Source organism: Rana temporaria, chromosome 10 (assembly GCF_905171775.1).
Source record: "Rana temporaria chromosome 10, aRanTem1.1, whole genome shotgun sequence".
Classification (NCBI taxonomy): domain Eukaryota; kingdom Metazoa; phylum Chordata; class Amphibia; order Anura; family Ranidae; genus Rana; species Rana temporaria.
Genome location: NC_053498.1, coordinates 26,552,690 through 26,567,837, shown reverse-complemented (window position 1 = coordinate 26,567,837; position 15,148 = coordinate 26,552,690).

Below are 15,148 nucleotides of genomic sequence, written 5' to 3'. Positions count from 1 at the left end.
TAATACAGTGACCAGTGATAATACTGTACAAGGACCAGGGCTCAAGTCCTGCGGGAACGGAGTTCCTGCACTTTTTTCACAGCAGGAACTCGGTTCCCTTTGCAGGACTAGAGCAGCCGAGCCGCCCGAGCCAATCCTTCACTAAGCTCGAGTCACTGTCAGGGGCAGGCGAACCTTAGTAATCCTTTATGTTACTGGCCGCTTCCTGTATATGGAACAAAGGAAGAAAATACCGCGCTAGGAAATATTAAAAAACACTAACAATGAATTGCTAATAAAGCTGCAACAGCGGAGTGTTAATACAAAACACAACAGTATAGAACAGAGGGAAAAAAGGTTGTTGCGCTAAAAATAATAAATCTATGCAATAATTTGAAAAATATATAAAATTCTGAAGCCAATATCACAAATCGATGCGATACTCAAAAGGAGAATAGTTGTAGTCCTAATGCATCCACAGAAATAAAGTTCGTATAGGAGTGGCAATGTTGAGAAACAAGTATAGAAAAACACCTCGAACCAGTAAAAAATTGGAGGCTTACCAGATGGCAAGCAGTGTGTGCTTGCGACTGCAAACCCCAGTCAAGGCCTTTAAAATAGTCCTCACAGGGGAAGATGGAAAAGGAAGAGGATTCTTGAAGTAGAGTAAATGAGAATAAAAACAGAGAGAAGCCGGCCGGCTCGGAACAAACGCCCGTCCACTCTACACAACACGTCCTGCGTCAGCACGCTACCTTCCCGACGCGCGTTTCGTCATAAAATGACGTCATCTGGGGCACGGGCGATGTGCTGACACATCGCAATAAATACAAAACAACAGAGCCAAGCCTCGATCTGATTCTATGGGCTAATTGACCGCTCATGGTGGCTGCGTTGGGACAAAACTAAGTTTGGGAAAAAACCGAATAACACAGGCCCTCTAGTGGTTGAATAAAATAAAACGACCAGAGCCTGTATTAAGTTTAGACTGAACTTGTATATTAACAAGCCATCTTGTGGACAAAATGGATATGTCAACAAAAGCTTCTAAAAAATAAATGAAGAATATCAAAGGAAGGAAAACGTTAATCTTAAAAAAGAATCGTTTGGCCTTTCCAAAAATGCTGGGTTTCATCTAATATAATTAGAGGAAAAATATATATACATGCTCTAAGATAAGAATAGGGCATGAAAAATTACAAAAATATATATTCAAAAACTTTGTGTTTTGATTGAACATAGTGAGAAATGTGTGAAAAACTAGATTCAGAGCATAAATATTTAAAATGCAGGCAAAATCTAGGATAAGTGAAGAATAACAATACCGAAATAAAGATAAATAAGTTAAAATTATTGAGTAGAGAAAATGTGAAATATTTAAATAATTTTGATTATGATATGCTTACAAAATTAGGAAGCATAAATATTTATATGGTGTAAAAATATAAAAATATATAAAAACGTAATATTTAATCATAAGTGAATGTGAGAAATAAATATTTATATGGTGTAAAAATATAAAAATATATAAAAACGTAATATTTAATCATAAGTGAATGTGAGTAATAGTGATTCTACAAAAAATTATTAGTGTAGAATTGTATAAAATTGTGAAAAAATAAAAGATGAAATATAAGACTCCAAGAAAATAAAAAAAAAATAAAATTAAAATTAAAAAAGGGGGCCCATTAGTGACCAGCTTCAAATAGTAAAAAACAAATATATCTAAAAGCGTGTAGCTTATTAAAAAATGTATATATAGACCCAGTTAGAGGCCAACATAAGGGTCCACCCATAACTCAGATCGAGTTCACAGAAATATAATGGACCATACAATAAACATAAAAGAAATATCAAGAGTTGTCAATAAACGCGTTGACATCAACCTCAATATTGAGACCATATGGGGTGTAACTTTTAATTTTATGTACCCATAGCATTTCTGATCTAGAGATGCTCCTCACTAGTGGGCTACCACGCCAATGGGGACTGTATCTATCAATCCCCAAAAAAATGGTCTTTGAGGGATCCCTATTATGTGCTAAGCGGTAGTGCTTAGATACTGAGTGGTTCAAGAAACCTGCTAAGATGTTTGTAATGTGCTCATTGAGTCTTACTGATAGCGCTCTCTTGGTTCTACCCACATATTGGAGCCCGCAAGGGCATTGCAACAAATAGACCACCCCCTCAGTCGCACATGTAATGAAGGGTTTGATAGTGTGTTGTTCGCCTGTGACCGTAGAAGTGAAATTATGCGTTCTTCTATGCATACAGCCACTAAGCGAACACACCCGACACTTCCTACACTGGTAAAAACCAGTGAAGGAATTGAGGAAGGTGGTTTTGATAATAGGTGGTTCAAGAACATTGGGAGCCAATTTATGTCTCAAGGCCGAACCGCCCTTGAATATCACCTGAGGGTTATCAGGCAGAATAGGGCCTAATATTGGGTCATTCTTAAGAATGTGCCAATGTTTTTTAAGCAGCTTTTTCACGCTAAAATGCTGGGTGGAGAAGGTGGTGATAAAAGGGACTACAGGTAGTCTGCTGGTGTCACGTGGTTTGATCTCAAGTAAATGAGCTCTATCAACAGTCTTGACTTCCTCAAGCGTGGATGTCAAAGAGCTCAGACTGTACCCTTTTTCCAAAAATCTCTTGGTTAAAATAGCTGATTGTTCCAAGAAGTCGGTCTCATTAGAGCAATTGCGTTTAATACGCAAAAATTGACTTTTTGGCACCGACTTCAGCCAAGAGTTATGGTGGCAGCTGTCAGTGGGGATGTAGGAATTCCTATCTGTCCCTTTAAAATAGGTACTTGTACAAAAAACCCCTGCCTGGACTGAAATTGTGAGGTCCAGGAAGTTAATACTAGATTGGCTAGACTCAAAATTAAGGTGAATACCCCTAGTATTGATGTTAAGAAATGTCATGAAGGATTGGAGTTCAACAAGGGGACCATCCCATAGGAGGAGGATGTCGTCAATGTACCTGGCCCACAACTTAAGTTGGGGAGGTTGGCAAACATAGACGACATCCTCCTCCCACATGGCCATAAACAAATTGGCCAAACTAGGGGCATATTTTGCCCCCATCGCCACACCTCTATCTTGCCGGTAGAATTGGTTTTGAAACCAGAAATAGTTTCTAGTCGCAGCAAAGTGTAAGAGTTCAAGTATGAAAACAATTTGCTCGTCAAAAAGGCCAGAATCACGTCTAAGATAGTATTCGACTGCCGACAGACCTAAATCATGGGGAATCACTGTATACAGTGACGTTACGTCGGCAGTAACTAGCCACATGTTTTCAGTAGGTGTGAGGCCAGATAATAAATTAATAACGTGCCGGGAATCTTTTAAATGGGACGGCATCTTCAAAACTAGCGGTTGTAGAAAAAAATCAATATACCTGCCCACCCGGGATGTGAGGGAATCTATCCCACTCACAATAGGACGTCCCGGGGGGCAGGTAAGGTTTTTATGGATTTTCGGTAAATAATATATGACTGGTGTTCTTGGAGCCTTTGGTATAAGATGAAGTTTCTCTTTTTTATTAAGAATACCCTCTTTATAACCCTTGGAGATGAGTTTATCAAGTTGTTTGAGATAAGAATGTTTAGGATCGCAAGCTAAAGGTGTATAGGTATCCCTGTCACCCAATATTTTATACATCTCAAGAAGATAGTCTGTCCTGTTGAGGATGACAATGCCTCCTCCCTTGTCCGCAGGTCTAATGACGATCTGCTTATTCTCACATAAGGAGTCAAGGCCAGTTTTTAGGGTATGGTTAGACTGTATCCTTTTAATGGGAAGCCTGTCCAAATCCTTGAGGACAATGTCCCTAAAGACTTTGATAGAAGGAGCCATAGTGCCTGGAGGATTATATAAAGAGGCATTAGAAAGGCCTGTATGTGAAAAGCCATTAGTAGTAGATTGATCATGGACAATGGGGTTAGATAGCATATATCTTTTAATATTTAGTTTACGAATAAACTTATGCGTGTCCATGTAAGTTTCAAATTTATTTAGTTTACGTGGCAACACAAACTTCAACCCTTTGTCTAAAATAGATTGCTCATCTTTATTGAGGATGACAGTACTAAGATTGAAGATACCTGAGGGGGTTAGATTCTTTGCCTTTTTTGATCGTAACCTTCTTCCCCCTCTGACTCCTCTAGGAGGTCTCCGGCTCGTTTGATACCCTGGCTGGGTCTGTGAAAACCCCACTGTTGGGGGTCCTGACCAAAAGAGCCTGGACCACCATATGGGTATTGGCCATTAGGAGGTGGAACCTGGGGTAATGGATTAGCTCCCCTCATGTTACCATGATAAGGGGTAATCTCTTTGCCAAAAAGGTCAGCAGGACCTTCTTTATCCCGGAGAGGGTAGAATCTATTCTGAGTATCTAACTGATATTCAATGTCCCTAGAACCTTCAGGAGGAGGTTCAAAATGGGTGGGGCCCAGACCGTATCCATATGGTGGAGGGTAAGGGAACGGTACACCTCGATAAGGCGGTATAAAAGGTGGCGGAACTCCCATATTATTAGGGTATCCCTGTGTTCTTAATTGAGGGGTCCTAATTGAGTTAGAATTAGAATAGCCAGAGGAATTGCGGCCTCTCCCACTATTAAATTTGGGTTTTACAGTTCTCTGGGGGGGAGGGTACTGTTGCTGGGACGGTACACTACCCTTATTTCCTCGTGAGGTTCTAAAGGGTGAGCCATCCCTAGATCTGGTTTGAGATACCTGTGCGCTTTTGATTTGGGGATGGGAATATGTAGTCTGACCCACCAGAGGAGGAGCCTCTGGCTGATCAGTCTCCATAGTCTCAGCCAGATTCTCGGCTAGGATTTTCCTTTGCCAAGCAAAAACAACCTGATCATGATAGTCAATTAAATCTCTATTATATTTTTTCTTTTTTTTAATCTTTTGATCTCTGTCCTCTTTTTCTAAGTAGTTAGATAATGTTTGGGATTTCTCCTTATATTCATTAGTTTCACGAAGGGGTTTGAGTTTGTCTTCAATGATTTTTATTTCATCGTCCAATTTAGTTAATTTTTGGAGTTTCCTCCCGATTAAAAACTGGAGGAATTTAACCCCTGCATCATTGAAATATTTGAACCATTCAGTAAGTTCAATATCACCCTTTTGTGGGGGGACCTCCCACCTTAAACTCCTAGGGACCATACCTTGTTTCACATAGGTCTCTAGATAAGCTATGTCCCACTGCGTGTGTGTTTCTGACACAGTGAGATTTTTTAGTCTGACAAAGACGCCATTAAGGTCACCCTCGTCTTCCTTATAGGACTCAAAGACACCGGAAGTGTCCACTTTCCTGGAAGCCCTATAAGAAAATATATCCATGATGGATAAATGGGATAATCCCACTAAACCTTGTGTAGCTGCAGTAATGTTGTATATAACACAAATATGGAACAAAGGAAGAAAATACCGCGCTAGGAAATATTAAAAAACACTAACAATGAATTGCTAATAAAGCTGCAACAGCGGAGTGTTAATACAAAACACAACAGTATAGAACAGAGGGAAAAAAGGTTGTTGCGCTAAAAATAATAAATCTATGCAATAATTTGAAAAATATATAAAATTCTGAAGCCAATATCACAAATCGATGCGATACTCAAAAGGAGAATAGTTGTAGTCCTAATGCATCCACAGAAATAAAGTTCGTATAGGAGTGGCAATGTTGAGAAACAAGTATAGAAAAACACCTCGAACCAGTAAAAAATTGGAGGCTTACCAGATGGCAAGCAGTGTGTGCTTGCGACTGCAAACCCCAGTCAAGGCCTTTAAAATAGTCCTCACAGGGGAAGATGGAAAAGGAAGAGGATTCTTGAAGTAGAGTAAATGAGAATAAAAACAGAGAGAAGCCGGCCGGCTCGGAACAAACGCCCGTCCACTCTACACAACACGTCCTGCGTCAGCACGCTACCTTCCCGACGCGCGTTTCGTCATAAAATGACGTCATCTGGGGCACGGGCGACGTGCTGACACATCGCAATAAATACAAAACAACAGAGCCAAGCCTCGATCTGATTCTATGGGCTAATTGACCGCTCATGGTGGCTGCGTTGGGACAAAACTAAGTTTGGGAAAAAACCGAATAACACAGGCCCTCTAGTGGTTGAATAAAATAAAACGACCAGAGCCTGTATTAAGTTTAGACTGAACTTGTATATTAACAAGCCATCTTGTGGACAAAATGGATATGTCAACAAAAGCTTCTAAAAAATAAATGAAGAATATCAAAGGAAGGAAAACGTTAATCTTAAAAAAGAATCGTTTGGCCTTTCCAAAAATGCTGGGTTTCATCTAATATAATTAGAGGAAAAATATATATACATGCTCTAAGATAAGAATAGGGCATGAAAAATTACAAAAATATATATTCAAAAACTTTGTGTTTTGATTGAACATAGTGAGAAATGTGTGAAAAACTAGATTCAGAGCATAAATATTTAAAATGCAGGCAAAATCTAGGATAAGTGAAGAATAACAATACCGAAATAAAGATAAATAAGTTAAAATTATTGAGTAGAGAAAATGTGAAATATTTAAATAATTTTGATTATGATATGCTTACAAAATTAGGAAGCATAAATATTTATATGGTGTAAAAATATAAAAATATATAAAAACGTAATATTTAATCATAAGTGAATGTGAGAAATAAATATTTATATGGTGTAAAAATATAAAAATATATAAAAACGTAATATTTAATCATAAGTGAATGTGAGTAATAGTGATTCTACAAAAAATTATTAGTGTAGAATTGTATAAAATTGTGAAAAAATAAAAGATGAAATATAAGACTCCAAGAAAATAAAAAAAAATAAAATTAAAATTAAAAAAGGGGGCCCATTCGTGACCAGCTTCAAATAGTAAAAAACAAATATATCTAAAATCGTGTAACTTATTAAAAAATGTATATATAGACCCAGTTAGAGGCCAACATAAGGGTCCACCCATAACTCAGGGTCCACCCCTGCCTGGACTGAAATTGTGAGGTCCAGGAAGTTAATACTAGATTGGCTAGACTCAAAATTAAGGTGAATACCCCTAGTATTGATGTTAAGAAATGTCATGAAGGATTGGAGTTCAACAAGGGGACCATCCCATAGGAGGAGGATGTCGTCAATGTACCTGGCCCACAACTTAAGTTGGGGAGGTTGGCAAACATAGACGACATCCTCCTCCCACATGGCCATAAACAAATTGGCCAAACTAGGGGCATATTTTGCCCCCATCGCCACACCTCTATCTTGCCGGTAGAATTGGTTTTGAAACCAGAGACTGAGGGGGTGGTCTATTTGTTGCAATGCCCTTGCGGGCTCCAATATGTGGGTAGAACCAAGAGAGCGCTATCAGTAAGACTCAATGAGCACATTACAAACATCTTAGCAGGTTTCTTGAACCACTCAGTATCTAAGCACTACCGCTTAGCACATAATAGGGATCCCTCAAAGACCATTTTTTTGGGGATTGATAGATACAGTCCCCATTGGCGTGGTAGCCCACTAGTGAGGAGCATCTCTAGATCAGAAATGCTATGGGTACATAAAATTAAAAGTTACACCCCATATGGTCTCAATATTGAGGTTGATGTCAACGCGTTTATTGACAACTCTTGATATTTCTTTTATGTTTATTGTATGGTCCATTATATTTCTGTGAACTCGATCTGAGTTATGGGTGGACCCTTATGTTGGCCTCTAACTGGGTCTATATATACATTTTTTAATAAGTTACACGATTTTAGATATATTTGTTTTTTACTATTTGAAGCTGGTCACTAATGGGCCCCCTTTTTTAATTTTAATTTTATTTTTTTTTTATTTTCTTGGAGTCTTATATTTCATCTTTTATTTTTTCACAATTTTATACAATTCTACACTAATAATTTTTTGTAGAATCACTATTACTCACATTCACTTATGATTAAATATTACGTTTTTATATATTTTTATATTTTTACACCATATAAATATTTATTTCTCACATTCACTTATGATTAAATATTACGTTTTTATATATTTTTATATTTTTACACCATATAAATATTTATGCTTCCTAATTTTGTAAGCATATCATAATCAAAATTATTTAAATATTTCACATTTTCTCTACTCAATAATTTTAACTTATTTATCTTTATTTCGGTATTGTTATTCTTCACTTATCCTAGATTTTGCCTGCATTTTAAATATTTATGCTCTGAATCTAGTTTTTCACACATTTCTCACTATGTTCAATCAAAACACAAAGTTTTTGAATATATATTTTTGTAATTTTTCATGCCCTATTCTTATCTTAGAGCATGTATATATATTTTTCCTCTAATTATATTAGATGAAACCCAGCATTTTTGGAAAGGCCAAACGATTCTTTTTTAAGATTAACGTTTTCCTTCCTTTGATATTCTTCATTTATTTTTTAGAAGCTTTTGTTGACATATCCATTTTGTCCACAAGATGGCTTGTTAATATACAAGTTCAGTCTAAACTTAATACAGGCTCTGGTCGTTTTATTTTATTCAACCACTAGAGGGCCTGTGTTATTCGGTTTTTTCCCAAACTTAGTTTTGTCCCAACGCAGCCACCATGAGCGGTCAATTAGCCCATAGAATCAGATCGAGGCTTGGCTCTGTTGTTTTGTATTTATTGCGATGTGTCAGCACGTCGCCCGTGCCCCAGATGACGTCATTTTATGACGAAACGCGCGTCGGGAAGGTAGCGTGCTGACGCAGGACGTGTTGTGTAGAGTGGACGGGCGTTTGTTCCGAGCCGGCCGGCTTCTCTCTGTTTTTATTCTCATTTACTCTACTTCAAGAATCCTCTTCCTTTTCCATCTTCCCCTGTGAGGACTATTTTAAAGGCCTTGACTGGGGTTTGCAGTCGCAAGCACACACTGCTTGCCATCTGGTAAGCCTCCAATTTTTTACTGGTTCGAGGTGTTTTTCTATACTTGTTTCTCAACATTGCCACTCCTATACGAACTTTATTTCTGTGGATGCATTAGGACTACAACTATTCTCCTTTTGAGTATCGCATCGATTTGTGATATTGCTAAAAAAAATATGTGTTATCAGAGGTAAAAACTTAATAAAACATTAACAGCGCTTTCAAGTCACTTGGCGTGACTTATGAGTTCAAAGAATCTCATAACCTTAAATGAGATGATAAAAAAGCTCCCAAGGTCAAACCATTTGTTTGACGGCTCCTATCAGTCTCTATATATGAATAGCTCTGTCAAGAGCCAAAATGTATGTGTGATAAGATGTCCATTCACATATTGTTGCCAAAACAAAAATTGTAGATACAAACTTCTCCAAGCACTACAAGACTGTGTGCTTCACACTGGTATCTTCCCCCTATAGGTAATGTACTCACCACATATTAGGTGAAAGACAGCATAATAAATCCTGGATCTCTGCTTATTTCCTCACCAACTCTGGATGGATGTCAGCTGTAATGGGATCCTGGTGTGGAATCACTCTTGCTACAATTTATCTCTCTGCAGTTGTAAAGAGGTGTTTCCTTGGAACATTGGTGCAGCACAACGGTCATGCAGGGAGAAAAAGGGAGAATATATGCTGGGTTTTTCTGCCAGGAGCTGTCAGAAAATCAAGAGTAAACTCTTGATTTTCTGACAGCTCCTGGCAGAAAAACCCAGCATATATTCTCCCTTTTTCTCCCTGCATGACCGTTGTGCTGCACCAATGTTCCAAGGAAACACCTCTTTACAACTGCAGAGAGATAAATTGTAGCAAGAGTGATTCCACACCAGGATCCCATTACAGCTGACATCCATCCAGAGTTGGTGAGGAAATAAGCAGAGATCCAGGATTTATTATGCTGTCTTTCACCTAATATGTGGTGAGTACATTACCTATAGGGGGAAGATACCAGTGTGAAGCACACAGTCTTGTAGTGCTTGGAGAAGTTTGTATCTACAATTTTTGTTTTGGCAACAATATGTGAATGGACATCTTATCACACATACATTTTGGCTCTTGACAGAGCTATTCATATATAGAGACTGATAGGAGCCGTCAAACAAATGGTTTGACCTTGGGAGCTTTTTTATCATCTCATTTAAGGTTATGAGATTCTTTGAACTCATAAGTCACGCCAAGTGACTTGAAAGCGCTGTTAATGTTTTATTAAGTTTTTACCTCTGATAACACATATTTTTTTTAGTAATTGTTGATTTTATAATAGCCGCTATATACCTTGTAAATATTGTGACATTTTTGATTATACCATTGAGCGCTGGGATTAGAGTAATTTTAGGATTATATCTGATATTTTTATATTGATTTGTGATATTGGCTTCAGAATTTTATATATTTTTCAAATTATTGCATAGATTTATTATTTTTAGCGCAACAACCTTTTTTCCCTCTGTTCTATACTGTTGTGTTTTGTATTAACACTCCGCTGTTGCAGCTTTATTAGCAATTCATTGTTAGTGTTTTTTAATATTTCCTAGCGCGGTATTTTCTTCCTTTGTTCCATATTTGTGTTATATACAACATTACTGCAGCTACACAAGGTTTAGTGGGATTATCCCATTTATCCATCATGGATATATTTTCTTATAGGGCTTCCAGGAAAGTGGACACTTCCGGTGTCTTTGAGTCCTATAAGGAAGACGAGGGTGACCTTAATGGCGTCTTTGTCAGACTAAAAAATCTCACTGTGTCAGAAACACACACGCAGTGGGACATAGCTTATCTAGAGACCTATGTGAAACAAGGTATGGTCCCTAGGAGTTTAAGGTGGGAGGTCCCCCCACAAAAGGGTGATATTGAACTTACTGAATGGTTCAAATATTTCAATGATGCAGGGGTTAAATTCCTCCAGTTTTTAATCGGGAGGAAACTCCAAAAATTAACTAAATTGGACGATGAAATAAAAATCATTGAAGACAAACTCAAACCCCTACGTGAAACTAATGAATATAAGGAGAAATCCCAAACATTATCTAACTACTTAGAAAAAGAGGACAGAGATCAAAAGATTAAAAAAAAGAAAAAATATAATAGAGATTTAATTGACTATCATGATCAGGTTGTTTTTGCTTGGCAAAGGAAAATCCTAGCCGAGAATCTGGCTGAGACTATGGAGACTGATCAGCCAGAGGCTCCTCCTCTGGTGGGTCAGACTACATATTCCCATCCCCAAATCAAAAGCGCACAGGTATCTCATACCAGATCTAGGGATGGCTCACCCTTTAGAACCTCACGAGGAAATAAGGGTAGTGTACCGTCCCAGCAACAGTACCCTCCCCCCCAGAGAACTGTAAAACCCAAATTTAATAGTGGGAGAGGCCGCAATTCCTCTGGCTATTCTAATTCTAACTCAATTAGGACCCCTCAATTAAGAACACAGGGATACCCTAATAATATGGGAGTTCCGCCACCTTTTATACCGCCTTATCGAGGTGTACCGTTCCCTTACCCTCCACCATATGGATACGGTCTGGGCCCCACCCATTTTGAACCTCCTCCTGAAGGTTCTAGGGACATTGAATATCAGTTAGATACTCAGAATAGATTCTACCCTCTCCGGGATAAAGAAGGTCCTGCTGACCTTTTTGGCAAAGAGATTACCCCTTATCATGGTAACATGAGGGGAGCTAATCCATTACCCCAGGTTCCACCTCCTAATGGCCAATACCCATATGGTGGTCCAGGCTCTTTTGGTCAGGACCCCCAACAGTGGGGTTTTCACAGACCCAGCCAGGGTATCAAACGAGCCGGAGACCTCCTAGAGGAGTCAGAGGGGGAAGAAGGTTACGATCAAAAAAGGCAAAGAATCTAACCCCCTCAGGTATCTTCAATCTTAGTACTGTCATCCTCAATAAAGATGAGCAATCTATTTTAGACAAAGGGTTGAAGTTTGTGTTGCCACGTAAACTAAATAAATTTGAAACTTACATGGACACGCATAAGTTTATCCGTAAACTAAATATTAAAAGATATATGCTATCTAACCCCATTGTCCATGATCAATCTACTACTAATGGCTTTTCACATACAGGCCTTTCTAATGCCTCTTTATATAATCCTCCAGGCACTATGGCTCCTTCTATCAAAGTCTTTAGGGACATTGTCCTCAAGGATTTGGACAGGCTTCCCATTAAAAGGATACAGTCTAACCATACCCTAAAAACTGGCCTTGACTCCTTATGTGAGAATAAGCAGATCGTCATTAGACCTGCGGACAAGGGAGGAGGCATTGTCATCCTCAACAGGACAGACTATCTTCTTGAGATGTATAAAATATTGGGTGACAGGGATACCTATACACCTTTAGCTTGCGATCCTAAACATTCTTATCTCAAACAACTTGATAAACTCATCTCCAAGGGTTATAAAGAGGGTATTCTTAATAAAAAAGAGAAACTTCATCTTATACCAAAGGCTCCAAGAACACCAGTCATATATTATTTACCGAAAATCCATAAAAACCTTACCTGCCCCCCGGGACGTCCTATTGTGAGTGGGATAGATTCCCTCACATCCCGGGTGGGCAGGTATATTGATTTTTTTCTACAACCGCTAGTTTTGAAGATGCCGTCCCATTTAAAAGATTCCCGGCACGTTATTAATTTATTATCTGGCCTCACACCTACTGAAAACATGTGGCTAGTTACTGCCGACGTAACGTCACTGTATACAGTGATTCCCCATGATTTAGGTCTGTCGGCAGTCGAATACTATCTTAGACGTGATTCTGGCCTTTTTGACGAGCAAATTGTTTTCATACTTGAACTCTTACACTTTGCTGCGACTAGAAACTATTTCTGGTTTCAAAACCAATTCTACCGGCAAGATAGAGGTGTGGCGATGGGGGCAAAATATGCCCCTAGTTTGGCCAATTTGTTTATGGCCATGTGGGAGGAGGATGTCGTCTATGTTTGCCAACCTCCCCAACTTAAGTTGTGGGCCAGGTACATTGACGACATCCTCCTCCTATGGGATGGTCCCCTTGTTGAACTCCAATCCTTCATGACATTTCTTAACATCAATACTAGGGGTATTCACCTTAATTTTGAGTCTAGCCAATCTAGTATTAACTTCCTGGACCTCACAATTTCAGTCCAGGCAGGGGTTTTTTGTACAAGTACCTATTTTAAAGGGACAGATAGGAATTCCTACATCCCCACTGACAGCTGCCACCATAACTCTTGGCTGAAGTCGGTGCCAAAAAGTCAATTTTTGCGTATTAAACGCAATTGCTCTAATGAGACCGACTTCTTGGAACAATCAGCTATTTTAACCAAGAGATTTTTGGAAAAAGGGTACAGTCTGAGCTCTTTGACATCCACGCTTGAGGAAGTCAAGACTGTTGATAGAGCTCATTTACTTGAGATCAAACCACGTGACACCAGCAGACTACCTGTAGTCCCTTTTATCACCACCTTCTCCACCCAGCATTTTAGCGTGAAAAAGCTGCTTAAAAAACATTGGCACATTCTTAAGAATGACCCAATATTAGGCCCTATTCTGCCTGATAACCCTCAGGTGATATTCAAGGGCGGTTCGGCCTTGAGACATAAATTGGCTCCCAATGTTCTTGAACCACCTATTATCAAAACCACCTTCCTCAATTCCTTCACTGGTTTTTACCAGTGTAGGAAGTGTCGGGTGTGTTCGCTTAGTGGCTGTATGCATAGAAGAACGCATAATTTCACTTCTACGGTCACAGGCGAACAACACACTATCAAACCCTTCATTACATGTGCGACTGAGGGGGTGGTCTATTTGTTGCAATGCCCTTGCGGGCTCCAATATGTGGGTAGAACCAAGAGAGCGCTATCAGTAAGACTCAATGAGCACATTACAAACATCTTAGCAGGTTTCTTGAACCACTCAGTATCTAAGCACTACCGCTTAGCACATAATAGGGATCCCTCAAAGACCATTTTTTTGGGGATTGATAGATACAGTCCCCATTGGCGTGGTAGCCCACTAGTGAGGAGCATCTCTAGATCAGAAATGCTATGGGTACATAAAATTAAAAGTTACACCCCATATGGTCTCAATATTGAGGTTGATGTCAACGCGTTTATTGACAACTCTTGATATTTCTTTTATGTTTATTGTATGGTCCATTATATTTCTGTGAACTCGATCTGAGTTATGGGTGGACCCTTATGTTGGCCTCTAACTGGGTCTATATATACATTTTTTAATAAGTTACACGATTTTAGATATATTTGTTTTTTACTATTTGAAGCTGGTCACTAATGGGCCCCCTTTTTTAATTTTAATTTTATTTTTTTTTGATTTTCTTGGAGTCTTATATTTCATCTTTTATTTTTTCACAATTTTATACAATTCTACACTAATAATTTTTTGTAGAATCACTATTACTCACATTCACTTATGATTAAATATTACGTTTTTATATATTTTTATATTTTTACACCATATAAATATTTATTTCTCACATTCACTTATGATTAAATATTACGTTTTTATATATTTTTATATTTTTACACCATATAAATATTTATGCTTCCTAATTTTGTAAGCATATCATAATCAAAATTATTTAAATATTTCACATTTTCTCTACTCAATAATTTTAACTTATTTATCTTTATTTCGGTATTGTTATTCTTCACTTATCCTAGATTTTGCCTGCATTTTAAATATTTATGCTCTGAATCTAGTTTTTCACACATTTCTCACTATGTTCAATCAAAACACAAAGTTTTTGAATATATATTTTTGTAATTTTTCATGCCCTATTCTTATCTTAGAGCATGTATATATATTTTTCCTCTAATTATATTAGATGAAACCCAGCATTTTTGGAAAGGCCAAACGATTCTTTTTTAAGATTAACGTTTTCCTTCCTTTGATATTCTTCATTTATTTTTTAGAAGCTTTTGTTGACATATCCATTTTGTCCACAAGATGGCTTGTTAATATACAAGTTCAGTCTAAACTTAATACAGGCTCTGGTCGTTTTATTTTATTCAACCACTAGAGGGCCTGTGTTATTCGGTTTTTTCCCAAACTTAGTTTTGTCCCAACGCAGCCACCATGAGCGGTCAATTAGCCCATAGAATCAGATCGAGGCTTGGCTCTGTTGTTTTGTATTTATTGCGATGTGTCAGCACGTCGCCCGT